General features: G+C 43.8%; 1 long non-coding RNA gene across 1 annotated transcript; it reads left to right on the top strand.

Moving 5' to 3' along the window:
- The first annotated feature begins 203 nt into the window (after positions 1–203).
- LOC138358315 (uncharacterized) lies at positions 204–15,556 on the top strand. Its single transcript, XR_011225324.1, has 3 exons — positions 204–364; positions 14,343–14,433; positions 14,982–15,556. It is a non-coding gene; the product is annotated as an uncharacterized lncRNA (long non-coding RNA).
- Positions 15,557–23,182: the final 7,626 nt, after the last annotated feature.

Here is a 23,182-nt window from a genome sequence, read left to right as displayed (position 1 = left end):
AAGGGTGAGGGAGGCCTGTGAATGGTTTAGGCATCTCTACTCCTAGCTGAGTTTTGGCGCGAACAGCTGTGATTGGAAGCGGCACCATGGAGTTGTGCCGGCTTTGTGCTGATTGGTCAAGACAAGGTAGGGGGGGAGAGATGGGCATTTTGAGTTCCCTTAGCCCGCCAAATAGTCAGTTTGAGCTGGGCAGCGGGCTGGAGGAAGACGTAGCTGGGTGGAGGTGGCAGCCTGCCACCTCCACCCCCGTTAATCGCTGGGTCATTCCCTTGTTACTCATCGTGGATGGCACTCCTTCCATCCTGGGTTGTGTCAAGTCCCAATTTGCGTGAAATTGGGGCCGATGTGACAAACTAAGAGACAGGTACAGTGTTAACCCATGAGGCAGCTGGTCTCATGGTGTATCAGATTGATCCCTCATCCCTCGGGTCTGAGCATCCTGTCTAGTGTTAATGGACAATTGGTGGTATAATGGGCAGGGCCTCCTAGTGTAATTGTGGTGATATTACAGGCCCCTGTTGGACTTTGAATTGCACCTGGCGGCGTCCGTGTGGTGACGCCGCCGGCCATTGCCACCCGAGTGTACGAGCGAACATGCTGATGATGGGGTGTAAAGTGATCTCCCATCCATGTGTGTATGCCGGTAGGCGCCAACCAGCCAGTCGGGGGCCACCCCAGGCAGCCCGCGTGCCACCCGTGCTGCCCACCTTGGCCAGCCGCCCGGAGGCCACCCACCCAGGTCACCCGTGCGGCCAAACCCTACCCCACCCCATGCACCAGCTCAGCCCAGGTGGGGTGCTGTGTCGTCATGCGCTACCCATGGCCACCCCCTTAGGGCCATGAGGTGGCCACATGTTTAAGCCACTTTCCCTGGACAGCCTAGGGCCACATCTTGTCGACGCACGAGGAGCGAGCTAGGTGTTTACAGCCAGAGAGGTAGTGACCAGGGAAGGATTGTTGTGGAGTTAAGGAGCCGTGAGTACAATAAAAGTTGTTACAGTGAGGAAGCAGATGAGAGACAACTGTCTGTACTGTCGTCCAGGTGACTGGTTGGGAGTACCTGGAGATGGATGTTGTACACGGGACCACACTGTAAATATATAAAGTTATATATAAGTGTGTAGACTGACTCAGGTATGTAACCGGTCAGTGTAGAGATTTACCATAAAAATGATCCAGTTTTCGATTCTATATAATCGGTCAGACTTGATTAGTGCTATGGAGTACCAGCATGTAAAATTATAATCATTGCAGAGGTAGGCAGGCCAGTGTTGCAGGGATGTCAGTGGATACCCTGAGGTCTGTGTAGTTAGAGATACATTTATCTGGTGATATAATTTTCATTGATTATGTGAAAGCCATTTCTATGTGTTCATTTGCATGTTTTATGTACTGGGTTGTGTGGTGAGTCAGTAGATGAGATTGCTGACTGATTGCCTAATGATGTCATTAGCATGTGGGGTATGCTGACGGCATCATTATAAAGTGGGTTTGTGCAGTGTTGATATCAGGTATATGATATTACTGCCCTAGGAGCTGTGTTGAGGGTTTAAGGGACCTCTGTGATTATTCAGAGGAATTCACAGTACTTAATGAGAGCAGGCAGTTGATTTGTTAATTGCCTTGCTGAGGTAAGTGTGTGCTCACAGTAGTCCTTTGCAACGGTTGCAAGATATGGGGTCAGTAATATTGGTATACTCTTGTTGTTGCCAAACCGTGTGTCATTACTGTGTGGGCACAGTAATTAACGAGTTGCAGTAGCCGCAACCATATGTGGGCAGTGCATTTGTGTTGTTATGCATGCCGTAGTAAGTGTGACCTATGTAACACTGGGGTTACTTTGTTTCTTTAAGTTGTGTTGAGGACTTAAGGATTCAGTGAGTTAATGAGAGGGGAAATTAACTGGATAAGGGGTGCACACTTATTGTTGAGTGAGTAAGAGCTGTTATAGGAGAACAGTGTTGAGCTTGAGTGAGATACGTCTCGGGAGCAATTAATTGTCCGTGTGACAATTAATTAACCACTCTAGCTAATTATGTAATTAGCCTTCTCATCATGAATTCACGTAGTGGCAGAGGATCTGTCAGAGTCTGTCAGTATTTGTGTTAACGGAATTTGCTCGGGACTAATTACCTTTCTGGGGTATAGCAATTAGTGGCTCATGATAATTAGTGGAGTAATTAACGTCTGGGGTCTTGAGGACTCAGATGACTCGGTAAAGCGAGGTCATGGAGCTAGCATAAATCTTTACATTAATCATATCCTGTCTGATGACAGTGGATTAATTGCACTCATGTTAATTAGGGTAATTAACTCTCCCGTGAATTCACAGTGGTTGATGAGACCTGCTTAGGCAGTGTGGAGTGAGACGTGTTTATGTATGATTAACTATCGGTCCTGGTGACAGTTAATTAATTGCTCGGAGTTAATTAGGGTAATTAACACTCAGTAAAGTAAATTTTGACAGACTGTTGAGAAGCTACCAAGTTAGGGTAGGCTTAGTTATCGTAACTCAATGGGGATGTAATTAGTGGTCCGTTTGACCTTAATTAAGAATTACTCACTGAATACTTGCAAGGGGTCAAGTGTGATGTAATATAAGAGTTTTGAGTTATTGTTAACAAGATGATTGTGTTAAGAGAGACAAGTGTTACTGATTAACGTAGAGTACCATCATGTTGTTGTCTATGAGAGACAATTGGTTGTAATTGACGTAATTAATCACATAATCAGTTTGGTAATTGATTAAGGCAATTTCTTTTGTTTATCGTCTGGTGAGGAGAGTAGAGTAACTTAGGGATTACTGGAGCTGTGTCCTAGAATCCCACCTTGCCTGACTTTGTTTACTGTTTACAGTGCAACTTCTTGTAGGGCGTTGCAAAGAGTGTTCACACTGGGTTGTGATAGGGGGAGTCACTGTTGGACTACCCGCCTAGCTACGGGGGTCACTCCTGTTTGGAAGGAGGACCCTTAAGCTTGTGATTAGAGTAGCTGTCAGGGAAGCCGTGACACTATTGATTGCATGCTTGTGTCTCCAGTGGGCATCATTGTTCAGTTAGTTCACTTGTCAGCCTGAAGTGTCAGCAGAATGGAGCCTGCTGTCATTTCTCGAGGGGCTGTTGAATAGCTGTGTTGCAATTGCCACTGGATGGACAATAACACAACCACTCGCTGTAGTGTAACTTAGTCTGTGATTTTTTTTTGATTTGCAATATTGCGTCATCAGTGGGCACACCTGTGTTCAGGTTAGTTCAGTATGCAGCCTCACAACAAGGGTTGCTATTTAGCTGTTTGTTATCGTGCTTCTGGATGGACATTAACGTAACGTAAACTCTGTAATGTAGTAGTTAATCTCTTGTTATTAATAAATTGTTATGTTATAGAAAACGGTCTTTGATGTCAACCCTTCAACCATTCTTTTCCACCCATGTTCTGCTTTATACGATTGAATGTTGATGTGATCTTTTGATATGACGGCTGTTGTTGGGAATTCGAATTCCAATTCATAGCGCCACATCAAATATAAATATTTGATTGTGAGAACCCGTCGGTTACCCTTTATTAGTTTTAACGTCCTGTTTAACTAGGAGGAACCAGCGGCCTATTGTGGACAGGTTTTCACCCATAGGGGTGGAAGCCTGGCGGTTTGCTCCCGCTTTTCCTTTTTCTATTGGACTCATGCTTAACTGCCGTGTGCAGCCTTTAAACTTGTAGTCCACCTCCTAAGGGAGGTAGGCGTAGAAAAAAATCTCACACTTTTACGTCTAACAGACGGCGCTGTTTTTTTTAAAAAAGGCATGTTTTTTCCTGTCACAGGTCAGGCATATATATAGTAGATATATAAAAAGACCCGCCTATTCGAATACAACGTTGTGTCAAAATTTCAAAGCAATCGGTAAAGAGGTTTCGAAGATTTCCCTCACTTGAAAAACACAGTTTTCAGAAAAAGCATGTTTTTTAAAGTCACAGACGTGACATCTATGAAGTATGTATATAAAAATCTGGCCGGATGCGAATGAAACTTTGCGTGAAAATTTCAAAGCAATCGGTCAAGAACTTTCGGAGATTAGCGATTTTGAACAAACAAACTTTTTCATTTTTATTTATATAGACTAGCAGTACCCGCCACGCGTTGCTGTGGCTCAGTCTGGTTAAATGGGAAAGAAAGAAAAGAGAAAGCGCACGTTTCTAATATGTTTAATTTCACATTGCTTGTGGTATACAATATTTTCTGTTGTTTCATTGTCTGGAGATATAGAGATTGTTTGGTTTGCCGACTCTAGAACACTCAACATATAATGGTCCACGTGAGAAGCAATCCATGTCTATATATGAACTGCACAATTCTAAAGATTAGCTCTGAGCTTTGTTGATGGTGATTGCAAACCGCCAATCGAATTGGAAATTACAATCTCCTAAATTGAAATGGCATATCTGATGGAATCATAGGAATGTGAGGAATGAGAACATTTTTCCCTCTGAAAGGTCCTGTCGGATTGTTGCTTCTATGATGTCGCTGATTAATTTTTTTACTACAAGGCGCGTGGCGTTGCAAAGTTTTGGTTGGTTGATATTTCGCAACATAATAATTGGCAAGCCGATTTCCAATTGCCGTTCGTGTGATGGTATCCCTGGCAGATCGAGTGAATAAAAAAATTATGTTGGATAATTAACCGCTTCTTCTGCTTCCACAACAGTGTCGACGGAATTGTATATGACTGCCTCCCTTTGAATGATAGACTGAATAATATTGTTAAGGTCGTAGACGTTTTGTTCTTGGCCACACAAACAGCTCGTTCACTCAGCCAATCGTTATTCTTATAGTTGGTTTCAATATTGGGAGATACTTTTTCAACCAATTCTTCTTTTGACGTCACTAAATTGCAGAAGTTATGAGCAATGAAATTCGTCCTGAGGTCAGATCAACCGGCCCGTTTACGTTCCCAATTACTAGAAATTGATGTGAGAATATCTCAGCTGATGGATCGTTTTGTAGTAGCAACATAACTACATGCATATTTGTAGTTAATTTAAATGTCTTTACGTGGCGCCACGAAGTAGAGTATTTCAGGCAAGCATTTATTTCGTCTGCTGGTGTCGATCGACGAATTACAGGTAATGTTTGGTTGAAATCTCCTGCAAGCAATATTAATGAGTTTCGAAATGATCTGATGTTTCGACTCACATCTTGCAATGATTGATCAAGAGCCTCGAATGATTTTTTGTGAGGTATTGTGCATTCATCTCAAACTATAAGTTTACATTTCTGCAATACTTTTCCCATGTCGGATGCATTGTAAATGTTGCACATGGGAGTTTCAATGAATTGCATGTTCAATGGCGATTTCAAAGTCGAAGTAACAGTTCTTCCACCTGGTAGCAATGTTGCAGCATTTCCGGAAAATGCAAGAGCCAAGGTATGCCATTTTGGGATCCAAATGCTGCCAGAATCAATCTAATTAACAAGGTTTTACAAGTTCCTCCTGGCGCATCAAAGATTTCTCCAAGCCCGTTATTGACAGTTTGAATTATTTGATTGTTAAAGCCTTTTCGCTCAAGCATTAGCCTAGGAATATTTGGTTAAACATACGACAACAGGTCACCCGTGTTGTAATTTTGTTCACGACGCAATTCTACATCGAATGAAGCAGCAGCAGATCGACTCGATGATGGCATTTCCAATTGATTGAGAACTTTGTTCGTGATTTCTAAGCACAAGTCTTTAATCATTATCAACGCTTAGTTGAAGATTTTTGCTGCAAAAACCATGTTCATGTTTGAATTTTCTTTGCGTATTCGACGGATAATATCTTCAGCCATGTGCGATTTATAATTATCCCATAACTCTGTTGGAGATAACGGAGAGCCGGTGGTCAATATGATTGCAAACAATGCACGAATTTGATTTAGATGTGACGTGTTTGATGCGTCATTAATGCATACATCCCAGTGCCGATCGTTCTCCAATAAATTCGGAGCTTGACATGCACTACGGGACGTGGCATGTGTTACGCCGTTGACAAATCTGAATTGCTGGAGAGACGTTGGACCGGGCACATTTACCAATAGCATGCGAAGAAAGAAACATTCATCCTGATTAGGATTCACGGTGTGCAGTCTGCTTATCGTAGTTTATTTGAATATGCCAGGTTGTCCGTCGACTCGTCCTCCTCGTTTGCGTCGTTCAAATGATTTTCTACTGGCATTCCATGTGTAATGCGTAGGCACTTCCGGATACAACATTGCTTTCGCAAACACGTCATTTTGACATAATGTGAAGAAAGCAGTTAACGCTGTAGCCGGTGCATTCATACCTTTTTGTTGCACATTTGCAGCTGTGTTATAAACGTTTTGTCCATTTTCATGTTTTCAAAACAAAAACAAAAAATACTAACGAAATATTTTAATTCAAAAGCAGATCAATCGACACAGCTCAATTTCACCACCAATTGCACTGAAAAAAAGAAAAACAATGAAAAAAGACACAAATAAACTATAGCCACGAAATGAACGGTATGGGAAACAATACAGCTTAAATCCAAAGCAATGTCACACAAAATAATTAAATCAAAATGAAAATAAATCCAAATCTATGAAAATTCCATTTTTCAAAGCAAATGGAAATATTGAAACGGAATTGTAACATATTTTGTATAGCTTGTGTTGGTCTTATATGCAACAGATGGCGCTGCTTAAAAAAAAGGCAGGTTTTAACCTTTCACAGGTGTGGCATCTAAATAGTAGGTATATAAAAACATGCACGTATTTGAATTGAACGTTGTGTCAAAATTTCAAAGCAATCAGTGAAGAACTTTTGGAGATTAAAGCATGTATTAATCCTACGTCCTACAGATGGCGCTGTTTTTTGAAAAAAACTTATTTTTTCCTGTCACAGGTGAGGCATGTATATAGTAGGTATATCAAAACACGCGCCTATTCGAATGCAACGTTGTCAAAATTTCAAAGCATTCGGTAAAGTGGTTTCGAACATATCCCTAACTTGAAAAACACATGAAAAACACAGTTTAAAAAAAAACATGTTTTTTCCGGTCACAGACGTGATATCGATATAGTATGTTTATAAAAACCCATTCGGAAGCGAATAAAACGTTTTGTGAAAATTTCAAAGCAATCGGTGAAGAACTTTCGGAGGTTAACGATTCTAAACAAACGAACATTTCCATTTTTATTTATATAGATGACTGTGTCACTTTAGGAGTTTCAGTTAAAGAATTTCTTGAGGGTACTGTTTTTGTTGATTCAGTATAGTCTTTAAGTGCCTGATTTTCTTGTCTAATATTTACTACAGTACGCAAACCTGCTAATATATCCTGCATTGTCAGGACAGTATTATTCTGATATGAATACGATTCATTTAGCACCTTGCTAGACAATTTTCTTTGGATGATAATTTTAGTCATCCACTCAGCAGTGGGTTGATCCTCTTCACTGTTAAAGGAATTTAACAGTAACTCAAGTTTTAGATTAAATGTTTGCAAGAAGTCAGCTGATTGATCTGGCTGATTTAAGTCCAGAAGTTGATGCACGAGATTTATGATAGCCATTTCTATATCACCACTTCCTCTAGAGAGCTGGGTGGCTTGATTGGTGCTATCATGTTCAGCATTACCTCTAGGAGGCTGGTTTGAGTGATTAGGACTATCACCAATTTGGCTTAAGGCTTCTTGCTTAGCCTCAGCTTCAGCTTTTAATACAGTTTCAGCTTTTAATTCAGCTTCAGCTTTTAATACAGTTTCAGCTTTTAATTCAGCTTCAGCTTTTAATTCAGCTCAGCTGCATCTTCATCTTCTGTTGTGGCTTCATTTTCAATTTGCAGCTTTTCTTTTTTCTCTGGGTTCATCTGGGAGGCTTGTTAATTTAGTAGCCTCGTGTATCGAATTCTCAGAATCCATGGAATATATGGATGTAATTTCTGAAAACTGTTCTGATTCTGTTAATGTATCATTACGTGAAGTTGTATTAGATGAGCTTGTGGAGAATGAAGGTTTAACTACAATTATTGATCCATTGTAAGGATCTAATTAGAGGAATATCCTCATCTTGAGGTAGCTCATTTACTTTATCTGATGAGCTTGTTGTTCGCTTTGGTATGGGTAGACTATAAAAGTGTTCCCAACGCAGCAGGAACATTTTCTGTTGCAAGCACTTTGTATTAACATGGCCTGAATTTTGTCTTCATAGTTGGCAAGGTCAGATTCAGTTAGATTTATTTCATCTGGGTCAATATTAGTGACAAGGAGTATATTTCTATAAGACTCGATTATTCCTTTATTTTTTTCAAATTTTTCGCTAGCCACTTTTGTGGAAATTCCTAGCTTGATGATATCAACTGGATCTGTTTCTAACCAGTTATCACATTTGTTGAGTAGCCTTGTCAAGTGACTTTGAAGGCCTTTCAAGATTCTTCCAGTTTTTTTCTGGTGGAGCCAATTTGGCTATGTCTTAGAGCCTTATAGGCCTAATATAGCTAATTTAACAGCTATGGCACTTGCTCGTTTATGTGGAGGAGGTATTGTTATTAATACCCTAATATTTAAAAATAATATTTTTTAATATTTAAAATAAAATTTTTATTTCAAGTTTTTGGTTATGAAAAGCATTTAAACAAAACCAACACTGTGATTACATGTGATATATCTGTCATGACATGTAATGTCATTCATGACCCCTGATATCTGTCATGATATGGGGTATATGTCTTGACGTATAGAAAATAATCCGCTATTACTTTAGAATATATTGAAATTATAGGCTGACATCCATAGGCTACTGATACAAAGAAATCACGTAGTTCATGTGGAGACAATGAGTCATATTTATGCTGTAGAAGGTATGATGACTAAACCACACACCAGAATATGAGGAAAACACGATGTTTCCGTCCGTCCTGGACCATTATCATGTCCAGGATGGACCAAAACCTCGTTGTTTCTTCATTGTCTGATGTGTGGCTGGATATCACGCAATTCATATGTCAATAATACAGTACAAAGAACTCTGTGTTCTTCCAAGGCTATACAGCATATATGTACAAACCACGAGTCTTCCTACACCAAAGATGCCAAACCGTTCTCCGGAATAGTACATCGTATTTTGACGTAGAATTTCCCTAGAGCCAGAAATCATGTACAAGAAAGCTGGTGCGGCTCACGAAATTGACTTATTGTCCCGTTTTCTGTTTATAGGTACTCTGGTAGGTTAGTCTCTGGCAATTTAATATTACAGTTAGGAAGGTTAGGAGCGCTCGGGAGGACGGGCTGCATCGTTACACCACCAGTACCCGACTCTTAGCCCATCACACAAACTATAAATATTAACAGCTTGATTACTTGGGAATCCCATTTCATTCCTACTTAAATGCGAACCCCAAATAAATAAATAAATAATAATAAATAAATAAATAAATGTTTATTCAGGTAAAGTACATGCATACAAGAGGTTATACAAAAATTGATAGATTTATAGATAGAGCTAGTACATACAATGCCTAAAGCCACTATTACGCAAAGCGTTTCGGGCAGGAAAAACATTAATGACTAAAACTTAATAGTAATTGAGATTAAACTATAAAATGTGTTGAGAACAAATAAAAGTAAAAAAGGGGGGAACATGGCAGAAAAAGCAGCACAAATACAATTAGGTCGACAAACAGCGTTGTTAAAAAAACCAGACATGGGTTGACAATATAGGGGTAAGGTAGGCTACAGGGAATTTATTAGGTAGTACTTAGTTTTTATCTTAAACTGGTTGAGAGAGGTACAGTCTTTAAATTCTGGGTCCCTTGATTTGTAGAGCATTTCTAGTTTGGTTAGGTCATACTCTTGGAATATCAAAACGGTATTTGTTTCTGGTATGGTGCTCATGGGTTCTGTTACAACCTTCAATGAAGCTTTTGAAGTCAGGATTGGCATTGCAGTTCAGCGTTTTATATATGTACAATACACATGAGAGAATGTGTAGTGACTTAATATCTAACATATTCAGAGATTTGAGTAAGGGTACCGAGTGATGTCTGGGGCCAGAGTTGGATATTGTCCTAATAGCAGCTTTGTATTGAGTAATTAGAGGACGTAAATGATTTTGGGTAGTAGAACCCCAAGCACAAATACCATAGTTGAGATATGGATAGATGAGGGAGTAATAAAGCGTCACCAGGGCAGGGCGTGGTACATAATATCTGATCTTAGAAAGAATGCCAACGTTTTTTAAAACTTTTTTTGATATATTTAGAATGTGTCCCTGGAAATTCAGCTTATGGTCAATGAGAACGCCAAGGAATTTGCCATCTATTTTGTTACAAATTTGGGTATTGTTTATCCTGAGATTTATTTGATTAGAGGATTTATTGCCAAACAGAATATAGAAAGTTTTGTCAATGTTAAGGGTGAGTTTGTTGGCAGTTAGCCAAAGATGGACTTTATTTAGCTCAGTATTCACTGTGACATTTAGAGCAAGGGGGGTCAGGCCTGGAGTAAATGTAGGTTGTGTCGTCAGCAAATAGAATTGGTTTGAGGTGTTGGGAGGCATTTGGAAGGTCATTAATGTAGATAAGAAAGAAGAGAGGGCCAAGTATGCTGCCCTGAGGAACACCGATGTTGATGGGTAGGGTGGGAGAAAATGAATTATTCACAGAAACATACTGGAGCCTGTCAGTAAGGTAAGATTTGAGGTATTGCAGGGAGTGACCTCTGACTCCATAATGATGTAATTTAAGAAGGTTTTGGTGGTTGACAGTGTCAAAGGCCTTATGCAGGTCCACATATTACCCAACAGGGAACTCATTTTTATCAAGAGCTGCATGAATCAAGTTAATCATACTAATAAGTGCAAGGTTAGTTCTTTTTTTTTGGGTCTGAAGCCATATTGACAAGAGCTAAGTATATTGTGTTTGGCTAGATAAGAGTAAAGCTGCTCGTAGATTAGTTTTTCAAATATTTTTGATAAGTTAGGCAGGATTGATATAGGTCTGTAGTTGTTTGTTACGAACCCGGATCCAGCGTCCGAGCACGGAGCAGTAACGACCACGCCATCTGTGGGTCAGCTCCCGAAACCCCCGCCAAACGGACGACGACACCTGGTGAGGACAAGGTGTACCAGCCACAAGGGCCAGTTTCCAGTCCTGTGCAGCTCACAACACAGCCGCTCCTGACCTCTGGTGAAGTGGTGCTCCGACGACAGCGCCATCTATGGACTGGATACGTCAGGTGTTTGTGCCCGAGCCCGTAAGTGAGGTGTTTTAGTGTCCCAGTTATTGATGACGTGTCTGCTTACAGAGCCGACCTGGGACTGCTGTGATGGAAGTGGAGTCAGTCTACCCGAGGCGGCCAGTCTCCGTACCTTGAAGTTTGCTGCAGCTGTTGTGAAGTCGCCCCCCCCCCCCCCCCCGGAAGAACACTGTGGTGTGTTAGCCTGTCAGTGGAAAGGCAGTAAAAGGATTTATCCGGGACCGACTGTTGGAGACGATCATCCACTGGGGTACTGAAGACAGGAGAGTGATTTGTGGTGTCACACGAGGCTCCTGTCTAGGGCGTTCCCCTTTTATCGTTCGTGGAGTGGCCGTACCAGCCTTGTTGGCTCAGAACCTGCCAGCAGACCAGCTGGACGTGTGGTTGACGGCCTCCACGGCGGTGCCCCCAGTGGACCTGTGTTTTGGCTGACCTGTGGCCAGGGTAGGCTCAACTTCTTTGGAGAATTCGTTGTGTGGCCACGAAGAAAGCACCGAGGACTCAGCGCCTAGCTTCTGGATCGAGAGTCTTCAGCAGAAGACTATATTGTGATTAATCCCCCTTGTGTAGTGTTAATACCCCTCCCCCTGTGTATCCTTTTTATATATTATTTATTGGTGACAGACATTATATTATATTAAGTTTTTGCCTTTATTTCCCTTCCCCTTTAAGTTACTTGCGTCACGGATCACATCCATTGAAAGCCACTGCTGGCTTGGGGTCGGATATAACTTCCTCTAACAACATCAGAGTAAGAACCCCGTTGCGTCCCGAGAGGGCCGTAACATTAACATCTGTGAGATCACCACATTTGTGGACAGGGGTTACTCTCGCTTTTTTTAGAATATCTGGAAAGGTTTGGAGTTCAGGTGACTTGTTGAAGAGCAATGCAATAGCAGGGGCTAAAGATCTGGAGGCTTTTTTGTATATTAAAGTTGGTATCTCCTCAAGGACACTAGACTTGGTTTTAAGGGAAAGGATTATCTCATTAACATCAGTGGAATTTGTAGGCTTAATGTACAGAGACTGTGGATAGTTACCTGTAAGATAGTCCTTAACATCAGTACTGGAAGATGGAATATCATTTGCAAGGGATGCCCCAATGGAAGAGAAGAACCTATTGAACTCAATAGCAGAATCAGAGGCTGAAAGCTGACCATCGTTATTGGACAGGAGTATTGGTTTGTTATTTAAAATCTTCTTTGATCCCAATATATGTGAAATTTTGCTCCATTTTTTAAATGTTCCTCTTTGTTTGGGTAAATTTATCTTCGTAGTATTTAGGTTTGGCTCTTCTAATTATTTTAGATAGCAATAACGAGTGATTCTTTGATAATTCTTTGGAGACGGTTCCTAACCTATACTTCTTCTCAAGGTCATGTTTTATATTAATGGATTTAAGTATTTCCTTTGTAAGCCAAGGATTGTTTAGCCTTTTGGTTGTGACGTGTTTCGTTAGCATAGAACAGTGGGTGTTATAAAGGCTGACAGTTTTTTGAAGAAAAGATTGCACTGCTAGGTTGATGTCCCCTATGTTACCTAACTCGGACTTCCAGTTGACATTAGCAGCAGCAGTTATAAAATTGCCTATAGCAGTTTCATTGTGCAGCGTAAAGCTTAACTCCCTTGTCTCTAGAAGTGGTTTGTTATTGTTAGTTAAGAGAAATGTGGGGTAATGGTCTGTAGTGCTATCGGTGATTATACCTGAAGTAAGCGGAGAGGTTATGTTGGTCCAGATGTGATCTAGAGTCGTGGCAGTACTATCAGTGATTCTAGTAGGTCTAGTGATTAAGGGTATGAGGAAGCAGGAATTCATATAGTTGAGGAAGCTAACAGCAGTAGGGTGTTCAGGCTCGCAGAGGTCAATATTAAAGTTCCCTGCGATAATTAGATGGTTTTTGTTCAGTCTGTTATCTAGTATTAGATTTCTAAGGTTCGAGTTGAATTCGAACACATTAGTGTTAGGAATTATATAGACTGCACCCACAGACAGGACAGACTCAGCACCCTTGACTCTGAAACTGGCGAAGATATACTCCCCACAGCAGTCTCTAGTTCTAATTACTTTTAAGCATGTTAGCTATTTGTGGTTGTAAAGAGCAGTACCACCACCTCTCTGAATTTGACGACAGTTGTGAATTGCTGAGTAGTTAGGCATGTTAAAGAGTTGAGTAGTATCCTCTTTTAACCACGTTTCAGTAAGTATAATAAAAGAGAATTTGTTGTCAATAGTTGCAATCAAGGCACTAACATCATCGAAGTGTTTACCTAGAGATCTAACGTTCAAGTTGATTACAGAGATATTGTGATTATGTGTTAATACATTGTTTACATTATGTACTGTAAAATATCTGCAATTTTTATCATTAAAGTGATGATTGTCATAGATAGTGGATAAGAGGTTTAGTTCTGGGTCTATACTTGTCTGCATAAAAAGGCTGGTTGCAGGAAAACAAGGCAAGAATGGCAATTATAAAATAAAAATTTTGATATTAAAGGGGGAAAAAAATATATAAACAAGACTATACAAAACAAACACAAAATGATCAAAAAAAGAAAAATGAGGTAGATTGCTTACAAGTACTCTCATGTACACTGTAAGTAATAATTTGCATTTTGAGACACAGGCAAAGCCAGGGGTACAATCGAGTAAGGGAGTATGGCTAGGCTAGGCAACCTAGGTAATAAATGAAATCAAAGAAAAAAGTTGAATAATAAACATAGGCAAATTTAAGCTAATGGTTATTAACTATAAATAGTTTAGTTATGATCGTATAATTAATAAGACCTAAAGTATAAATAAAATAATAATTTAAGTGGTTACAGAAGCGGGTAAGAGGTGGGATATCCACCCCGACTTTGCTGAGGTTGTTTATCTTGGCAGTAAATGTCAAGATAATTTATTCAGTACAGTGATGAATAAAATATCACAGATATACATTAATAATTAAAGTAAGGACGCGATAATTAATTTATTTTTATCATGAAGATAAATTATACATAGCTAGGTTAAGATTTTAAGTTACCAGAAACCTAACTACTGCATTTATGGGTACTTTTACCATTAGGTGTCATTATTGTGTATTACACCAGCAGGAATAAGGAAGAAGCACACACCCCCACCAGTTACTCCCCGACCAATAGACAGTCTTCACCAGTGGAGGATGGATTCAACTACGGAAAGGAGGTAAGCTGCTACTTTCTTATAATTTGTACATTGTATTTTCTTTGTAAATTGGTACCAGTTTTGCATATTCGGGGTGACTCTTTGACACAACATTTGATATCTGTCATGATATTTGATATGTACTGATATATGATATCTTTCATAGCATGTCTATATGTCATAACATGTGATATAAGTCATGATATATAGTAGATGTCATAAGATATCTGTCATGACATGTTAAATAAATCATGAAAAATTTGTCATGATTTGGTATGGTATCATGCTAATTTGTCATCCTCCACCTTCATAAATAAATAATAAATAAATATGTTTATTCAGGTAAGGTACATACATACAAGTGATGTTACATTAATGGATTGATATATAGATAGAGCTAGTACATACAATGCCTAAAGCCACTATTACGCAATGCGTTTCGGGCAAAAACTTTATACTTTCATAATATTTTATACAAGTCATGACATGTGTCATGGTAAAATCTCTAGTAAGAGATTCGGCCAGCTCCATTTTCACCTATTCTACTAATTCATGTCTATTTAATCAAGAACTGCAGCCAAGAACAACAACAACAACTACAACAACAACAACTACTTCCAGACGTCTAGACGTATACCAGTCTCCTCCCCTGCACCACTGGCCGTCGCCCCACTTCGCACCTGGGTCACTGGGAGACCACGCCCTCCGAAACAAGCAGTTAAACAGCCGGTTAATAGTTAAAGAAGTCACCAGCGCCATCTGCCCGGCCGATATTCTGTATAAATAGGGCGTCCTTGCCCAACATGAGTTAGATTACTCCTGTGTGCTCAACTGAGTAGACCTGTTAACACATCTTGGTGGGGTAATGGATTTAGTCAGACTAGCTCACAATATTCCGAACCATATTTTATTTTGCACCTTAACGTAATGTAAATTTGATTGTTCATCTTGTTTGTTTTGCGCACTCTGTATTAGAGCCAAGCCTCGATATTTTTTTAATTTGTTTAATTTATTTTTAAAGTAAAGTATTTTTAAATGTTTTTTCCCTCTGGTTTATCCTACAGTTTACCTCACTGTGAAGACACCTTTGCAGTTTACTTTTTTTTCTTTGTTTTTTAATATCTTGTGACTGTCATCACAGAGATTGCACGACCACCAATGTTTCCTGTCACACATGTAATATATCTTATGAATATGTGATTTTCAGCAAAATGTATCATATTTTTGGAAAATGAAAAGGAATATAGACTGCTTTGTTCTCCTTAAAAATATTGTGAATAAACAGATGGCAAACAGTCGACATTTAGAATGCGCATGTAGTCCAATGCAGTCACCAGAATCCGTGATTTCTTGGTGAACACTTTTTTATCCACTCTTCGTTTATATCTCTTTGTATCGACGTTGCCCTCAAGCTTCCAACGACGAATCCACCTGAACACCGTCGACACACTCACACCAGATGACTGAGCAATGGATCGGTGGGACAATCCACACATCCACAGGTGCACAAACCTGGCCCGCTCACTCACATCTGTTGGCTTCATTATATTCGTCTGTGAAAAGCGTAAATTGAATTACTGCAATGGTAATGTGTTGTAATATTCAGATTATTCATCACGTGTGAATTTCTTCATGATTTTAACACACACACACAAACACACACACACACACACACACACACACACACACACACACACACACACACACACACACACACACACACAGATTGTCAGACCAATCCTGGGATATGCAGCTCCAGCTTAGAGTTAATACCTAGTTAAACACAAGACAAAGTTAGAGAAGATTCAGCAGTATGCCACCAGGCTCATCCCGGAACTGAGAGGAATTAGCTACGAGGAAAGGTTAAAGGAGCTGAACCTCACGTCCCTGGAAAACAGAAGAGTAAGGAGAGATACGATAACCACCTACAAAATTCTCAGGGGAATTAACAGGGTGGACAAAGACAAACTCTTCAGCACGGGTGGGACACGAACAATTGGACTCAGGTGGAAACTTAGTATCCAGATGAGCCACAGAGACGTTAGAAAGAATTTTTTCAGTGTCAGAGTAGTTAATAAATGGAATGCACTAGGAAGTGATGTGGTGGAGGCTGTCTCTATACACAGTTTCAAATGTAGATATGATAGAGCCCAGTAGGCTCAGGAATCTGTACACCAGTTGATTGACAGTTGAGAGGGGGGGACCAAAGAGACAGAACTCAACGCCCGCATATTCAATTATGTGAGTATACACATACACACACACACAGAGTCATGATCAATCAATCAATTAAATATTTGACTAGATACTCTTCGGGTGAATATTGAAGTGGGTATAGCTGAAGAATAGCCGGTGAGAAGAAACGTCGAGGTTGGAGAGACAGAACCTGGGCTAAACCCAGCTGCACGGCGTATATGAGGCTTTATGAGCACCAGGCCGGCTTAGGCTAGGGGGCAAGTTACCGAGTTGGGGAAGGCAAGGCGAGAACTGCTGTCCTCTTGAGTTGTGGAATCTTCTTTCTTCTATGAAGCTGAAGTCTTCCTTCTTTTGTGAAGCTGGAGTCTCCTTTCTTCAGTTTTCTGCGTCGGTCTTCTCGGAAGCGTGTAGGGATTCCACCACTTATAAACGAGCAAAATTAGGCCTGTCCGCCGCCCGGGTCAGACGTAACCAGCCGTGCTGTGAGTGTGTTTAGGGGGAGGTTGAAACTGTACATAAATACAAAATTTGAAAAGTGGAAAGTTAACTGGTAATGCTGGAAACTGTGAATGAAGGAATTGGAAACTCAAGACATTGAAGACGACTTACCAGCAGGTATCACCTATCGAGCAAGCAGAAAGTAAGGTAATTGGTACGCTTTATAATATAGTAGTCTTACAATGACTACCACAGGAAGAGTAACTAGGTCGAGGAGCAGAGGTTGGGTCAACCACCAGGGCAGCAAAGGGAGGGTCAACCACTGAGGCAGCAGAGGAAGGGTCAACCACTGAGGCAGCAGAGGTTGGGTCAACCACCAGGGCAGCAGAGGAAGGGTCAACCACCGAGGCAGCAGAGGTTGGGTCAATCACCGGGGCAGCAGAGGTTGGGTTAACCACCAGGGCAGCAGAGATTGGGTCAACCACTGGGGCAGCAGAGGAAGAGTCAACCACCGAGGCAGCAAAGGAAGGGTCAACCACCGGGTCAGCAGAGGTTGGGTCAGCCACCAGGGCAGCAGAGGTTGGGTCAACCACCGGGGCAGCAGAGGAAGGGTCAACAACCGAGGTAGCAGAGGTTGGGTCAACCACCAATGCAACAAAGGTTGGGGCAACCACCGGGGCAGCAGAGGTTGGGTCAACCACCGAGGCAGCAAAGGTTGGGTCAACCTCCGAGGCAGCAGAGGAAGGGTCAACCACCGAGGCAGCAGAGGTTGGGTCAACCACCAGGGCAGCAGAGGAAGGGTCAACCACCGAGGCAGAAGAGGAAGAGTCAACCACCGAGGCAGCAGAGGAAAAGTCAACCACCGGGGTAGCAGAGAAGGGTCAACCACCAGGGCAGCAAAGGAAGAGTCAACCACCAGGGCAACAGAGGTTGGGTCAACCACCGGGGCAGCAAAGGAAGGGTCAACAACCGAGGCAGCAGAGGTTAGGTCAACCACCAGGGCAGCAGAGGATGGGTCAACCACCGAGGCAGCAGAGGTTGGGTTAACCACCAGGGCAGCAGAGGAAGGGTCAACCACCGGGGCAGCAGAGGAAGGGTCAACCACCTGGGCAGCAGAGGATGGGTCAACCACCGAGGCAGCAGAGGTTGGGTCAACCACCAGGGCAGCAGAGGAAGGGTCAACCACTGGGGCAGCAGAGGAAGGGTCAACCACCTGGGCAGCAGAGGAAGGGTCAACCACCGAGGCAGAAGAGGAAGAGTCATCCACAGGGGCAGCAGAGGAAGGGTCAACCACCGGGGAAGCAGAGGTTGGGTCAACCACTGGGGCAGCAGAGAAGGGTCAACTACCGGGGCAGCAGAGGTTGGGTCAACCACCAGGGCAGCAGAGGTTGGGTCAACCACGAGGGCAGCAGAGGAAGGATCAACAACCGAGGCAGCAGGGGTTGGGTCAACCACCAGGGCAGCAGAGGAAGGGTCAACCACCAGGGCAGCAGAGGTTGGGTCAACCGACGGGGCAGCAAAAGTTGGGTCATCCACCGAGGCAGCAGAGGAAGAGTCAACCACCGGGGCAGCAGAGGTTGGGTAAACCACCAGGGCAGCAGAGGAAGGGTCAACCACCGGGGCAGCATAAGAAGGGTCAACCACCAGGGCAGCAGGGAAAGGGTCAACCACCGAGGCAGCAGAGGGAGAGTCAACCACCGGGGGCAGCAGAGGAAGGGTCAATCACCAGGGCAGCAGAGGTTGGGTCAACTACCGGGGCAGCAGAGGTTGGGTCAACCACCAGGGCAGCAGAGGTTGGGTCAACCACCAGGGCAGCTGAGGTTGGGTCAACCACCGAGGCAGCAGAGGTTGGGTCAACCACCGGGGCAGCAGAGGAATGTCAACCACCGAGGAAGCAGAGGTTGGGTCAACCACCAGGGCAGAAGAGGAAGGGTCAACCACCGAGGCAGCAGAGGTTGAGTCAACCACCGGGGCAGCAGAGGAAGGGTCAGCCACCGAGGCAGCAGAGGAAGGGTCAACCACCGAGGCAGCAGAGGAAGGGTCAACCACCGGGGTAGCAGAGAAAGGTCAACCACCGGGGCAGCAATGGGAGGGTCAACCACCAGGGCAGCAGAGGTTGGGTCAACCACCGTGGCAGCAGACGAAGGGTCAACAACCGAGGCAGCAGAGGATGGGTCAACAACCGAGGCAGCAGAGGTTGGGTCAACCACCAGGGCAGCAGAGGAAGGGTCAACCACCGAGGCCGCAAAGGTTGCGTCAACCACCAGGGCATCAGAGGAAGGGTCAACCACCGATGCAGCAGAGGTTGGGTCAACCACCGGGGCAGTAGAGTAAGAGTCAACCACCGAGGCAGCAGAGGTTGGGTCAACCACCGGGGCAGCAGAGGAAGGGTCAACCACCGAGGCAGCAGAGGTTGGGTCAACCACCGGGGCAGCAGAGGTTGGGTCAACCACCAGGGCAGCAGAGGTTGGGTCAACCACCGTGGCAGCAGACGAAGGGTCAACAACCGAGGCAGCAGAGGATGGGTCAACAACCGAGGCAGCAGAGGTTGGGTCAACCACCAGGGCAGCAGAGGAAGGGTCAACCACCGAGGCCGCAAAGGTTGCGTCAACCACCAGGGCAGCAGAGGAAGGGTCAACCACCGATGCAGCAGAGGTTGGGTCAACCACCAGGGCAACAGAGGAAGGGTCAACCACCGAGACAGCAGAGGTTGGATCAACCACCAGGGCAGCAGAGGAAGGGTCAACAACTGAATCAGCAGAGGTTGGTTCAATCACCGGGGCAGCAGAGGTTGGGTTAACCACCAGGACAGCAGAGGTTGGGTCAACCACCAGGGCAGCAGAGGTTAGGTTAACCACCGAGGCAGCAGAGGTTGGGTCAACCACCAGGGCAGCAGAGGAAGAGTCAACCACCGAGGCAGCAGAGGTTAGGTCAACCACCGGGACAGCAGAGGAAGGGTCAACCACCGAGGCAGCAGACGAAGGGTCAACCACCGGGGCAGCAGAGGAAGGGTCAACCACCAGGGCAGCAGGGGAAGGGTCAACCACCGAGGGAGCAGAGGGAGAGCCAACCACCGGGGAGACAGAGGTTGGGTCAACCACCGGGGCAGCAGAGGTTGGGTCAACCACCAGGGCAGCAGAGGTTGGGTCAACCACCGGGGCAGCAGAGGAAGGGTCCACCACCGAGGCAGCAGAGGTTGGGTCAACCACCGGGGCAGCAAAGGAAGGGTCAACCACCAGGGCAGCAGAGGTTTGGTCAACCACCTGGGCAGCAGAGGAAGGGTCAACAACCGAGGCAGCAGAGGAAGGGTCAACCACCGAGGCAGCAGAGGAAGGGTCAACCACCGAGGCAACAGAGGTTGGGTCAACCACCGGGGCAGCAGAGGAAGGGTCAACCACCGAGGCAGCAGAGGTTGGGTCAAACACCAGGGCAGCAGAGGAAGGGTCAATGTGAGGAGATGGTTCACCAGCTCACTTACAATAGTGCTCTTATGCCTGTGGGAGCCAGTACACTTGTTAAGTGCACTTGTTAAGTGGGCGGACTTAAGTTTGGTAACCAGCAACTGAAACCTCTAGTGTTTGGGCTCATGTGAGAGCCCCAGTCATCAGCAGTCCAAAAATGTTACCCTGGCCGGGGTGGCATGTCTGTGGACAGTGCTAGAGCTGATAGCATCATCTCATTGTATGGCATGGAGCCAGACAACTTTGCGCGCGAACGGCTAGGCCGCAGGCGTGGGTGGACATGTGGGGCCCCACGCTCGCCGGCCACTTGAGTGGTTGTCATGGAGACAGCCGCAATCTTAGAAACATCTCGAGCCGCCATGTTGGTCGGCCATCTTGGAGCTGCCCTAGGGGCTATGCTACACCGTCGCTGATTGGATGAGAGGGGTAGGCCGCTGTATGCCTTCCTCTCATTGGTTATTTCGAGAAGGACGCGGGGATAGCCGTTGTGTAGCGGCATTCTGAACACAGCCGCCACCTTGCCAAGACGCTTCCTGCACTCAATTCGGCCAAATTGATGTATAGGGCGTTGTGGTGGCTGGACTACAACTGCTGATGCTTCCTGCTTCACCTACGACATCGGTCGTCACAGAATCCGGCCGAAGTCGTCGCTTGGAGGGGTTTAAGACATTATTGTATGCAGGGGTAGAGGTACAGTGATCTGGGATCGTGGGGAATGTGCATACGAGCAGCAACAGACTCGTAGATCCCATACCAGTGTTGATTAGACTTGCTAGTGCTCTGTAGCAGTCGATGGGAACGGGGAAATTCGTGTCAGTGTTAAGGCAAATTTCCCAAGGTTGGTGTGAGACGCTATCGTTGTGCGCGTCACCTGGGTATGAACGCTTCACTTCACCGGGGAGTCGAGGGTGCGAACTCAGCCGTGTTGAGTGGGAGGGGTTCGAGTGTGCGACAATCTTTTCGAATAAATACTACCGCCGCTTACGCCACTTGGGACGAGCCAGCCACCTATAGCGGGGTGCCTGATGTATGGGAATGGTGTGTAAAGCCGGCAGTGTGAATGAGTAAGTACCTATGTGTGTATTTTTGGTGATTAGTAGTCTCTAAAGCTTGAATTCGAGGTCAAGTGTTCCGTCACATTGTCACGCAGCACCTGTTCAGGTGGAGTGAATTGTGGGCGAGGAGATTAATCACCTGTGTTGTCATCTTGTCAGTCCAGAGGGACTTAAGTCTGGTGTACGCAGACGTACAGTGTGTGTGTGTGTGTGGGTACACACGGGGAACAGAGTATACATAGATTAGCCAAGGACTGAGAGGATGTCCATGTAATAATTAATTATTTCATTGTGGTAATCATTTTTGATCGTCCGTGGGACGGAGTGATATCATTTCCATGTGTGGTCTTGCAGGTGTGGAATTCCAACACTGAGCGCTCAGGTATGTGTAACGCCAGTGGTTCCTGGCAATGATTATTGTGGAGTGTGCCACAGTGTGGACTTAAATTTCTTGTATTGTTCCCAGGGCCGTGACAAGTGTGATTTATATAAATATATATTGTGGTTGCAGTATTAATTAACGTAATTTTGGTGAGTCTTGGTGAGTGACAAGGCCGTCTAGAGAGACCGCCCCCGCTCTGTCGAGTAACGTAACTCTCGAGTGTTTATCGACATGCGTGATCGATAAATCACTCACCCATGTGATTTAAGGAGTGTGAGATTCTCCTTAGTGTTCCCAATTACGTTTGATAGCTGTAGGCTACATATGTCAGCAGTAATTATATATATATATATATATATATATATATATATATATATATATATATATGTATATATATATATATATATATATATATATATATATATATATATATATATATATAATCGTAGTGTCACGGTGCCCAGAGTTATTGTGTTATTTACTGTGTGGTGATTGCAATATATTGACCTATGTTCTAGGGGTCATTTGCAGCAGTAAGTAAGTAAGTGTGTGCAGTATCCTAATATTTGGAAATTAGAGTACTTGCCGTGTGTGTTATTGCAAAGGGAGTTGTTATTTGATGGTGATTGTTGCTAGTGTTGAGCAATCACCGTATGTGATTGCAGTCCAGTAAAGCCATTGTGGGGCAGTGTTCTAGAGGGTTCATGTCCTGTAGGTTATTTTACTAGATTCTGCAGTATTGTCATTGCAACCGGATTGTAACGTAAATCACTGTGATTTGTTAGTGTGATTTGTCATTGTTGTGGGGGAACTCGGCTGTAGACGAGTACTTGGGTACACATATATTCTCCTGGTTATCTGGTAGGACATCGAAGTCCAGTATTCAGTGAGGTGATTGCGAGGCAATTAATATAAAGTAACCAAGGGAACGCCCATTGCTTTAAGAGAATTTGTTCTTTGACAATTTGAGTAACGTAGAATACGTTTGGGTTAATTTACTTTCCTGTAAGCAGCTACGGTAGTCTCGAGGAGCCTAGCCATCAGCCAGATAAGAATTAGAGTATTGTCTGTCGTAATTAACGATCAGTGGGCCGGGTAATTGACGTGTTTCAGGAAGTCAAAGTAATTAATCTCGATCCTTGTTTGATCGACTCACACGAAGGCTACATTGTTCCATTAACGTAACGTCGTTATCTGCCCGGAAGTACCGGCACTTGACTGACTCGTGGGAGGAGTAG

Source organism: Procambarus clarkii, chromosome 7, assembly GCF_040958095.1.
Source record: "Procambarus clarkii isolate CNS0578487 chromosome 7, FALCON_Pclarkii_2.0, whole genome shotgun sequence".
Classification (NCBI taxonomy): Eukaryota; Metazoa; Arthropoda; class Malacostraca; order Decapoda; family Cambaridae; genus Procambarus; species Procambarus clarkii.
Note: the sequence above shows the minus strand (reverse complement) of the source record. Positions and strands in the feature narration are given on the sequence as shown.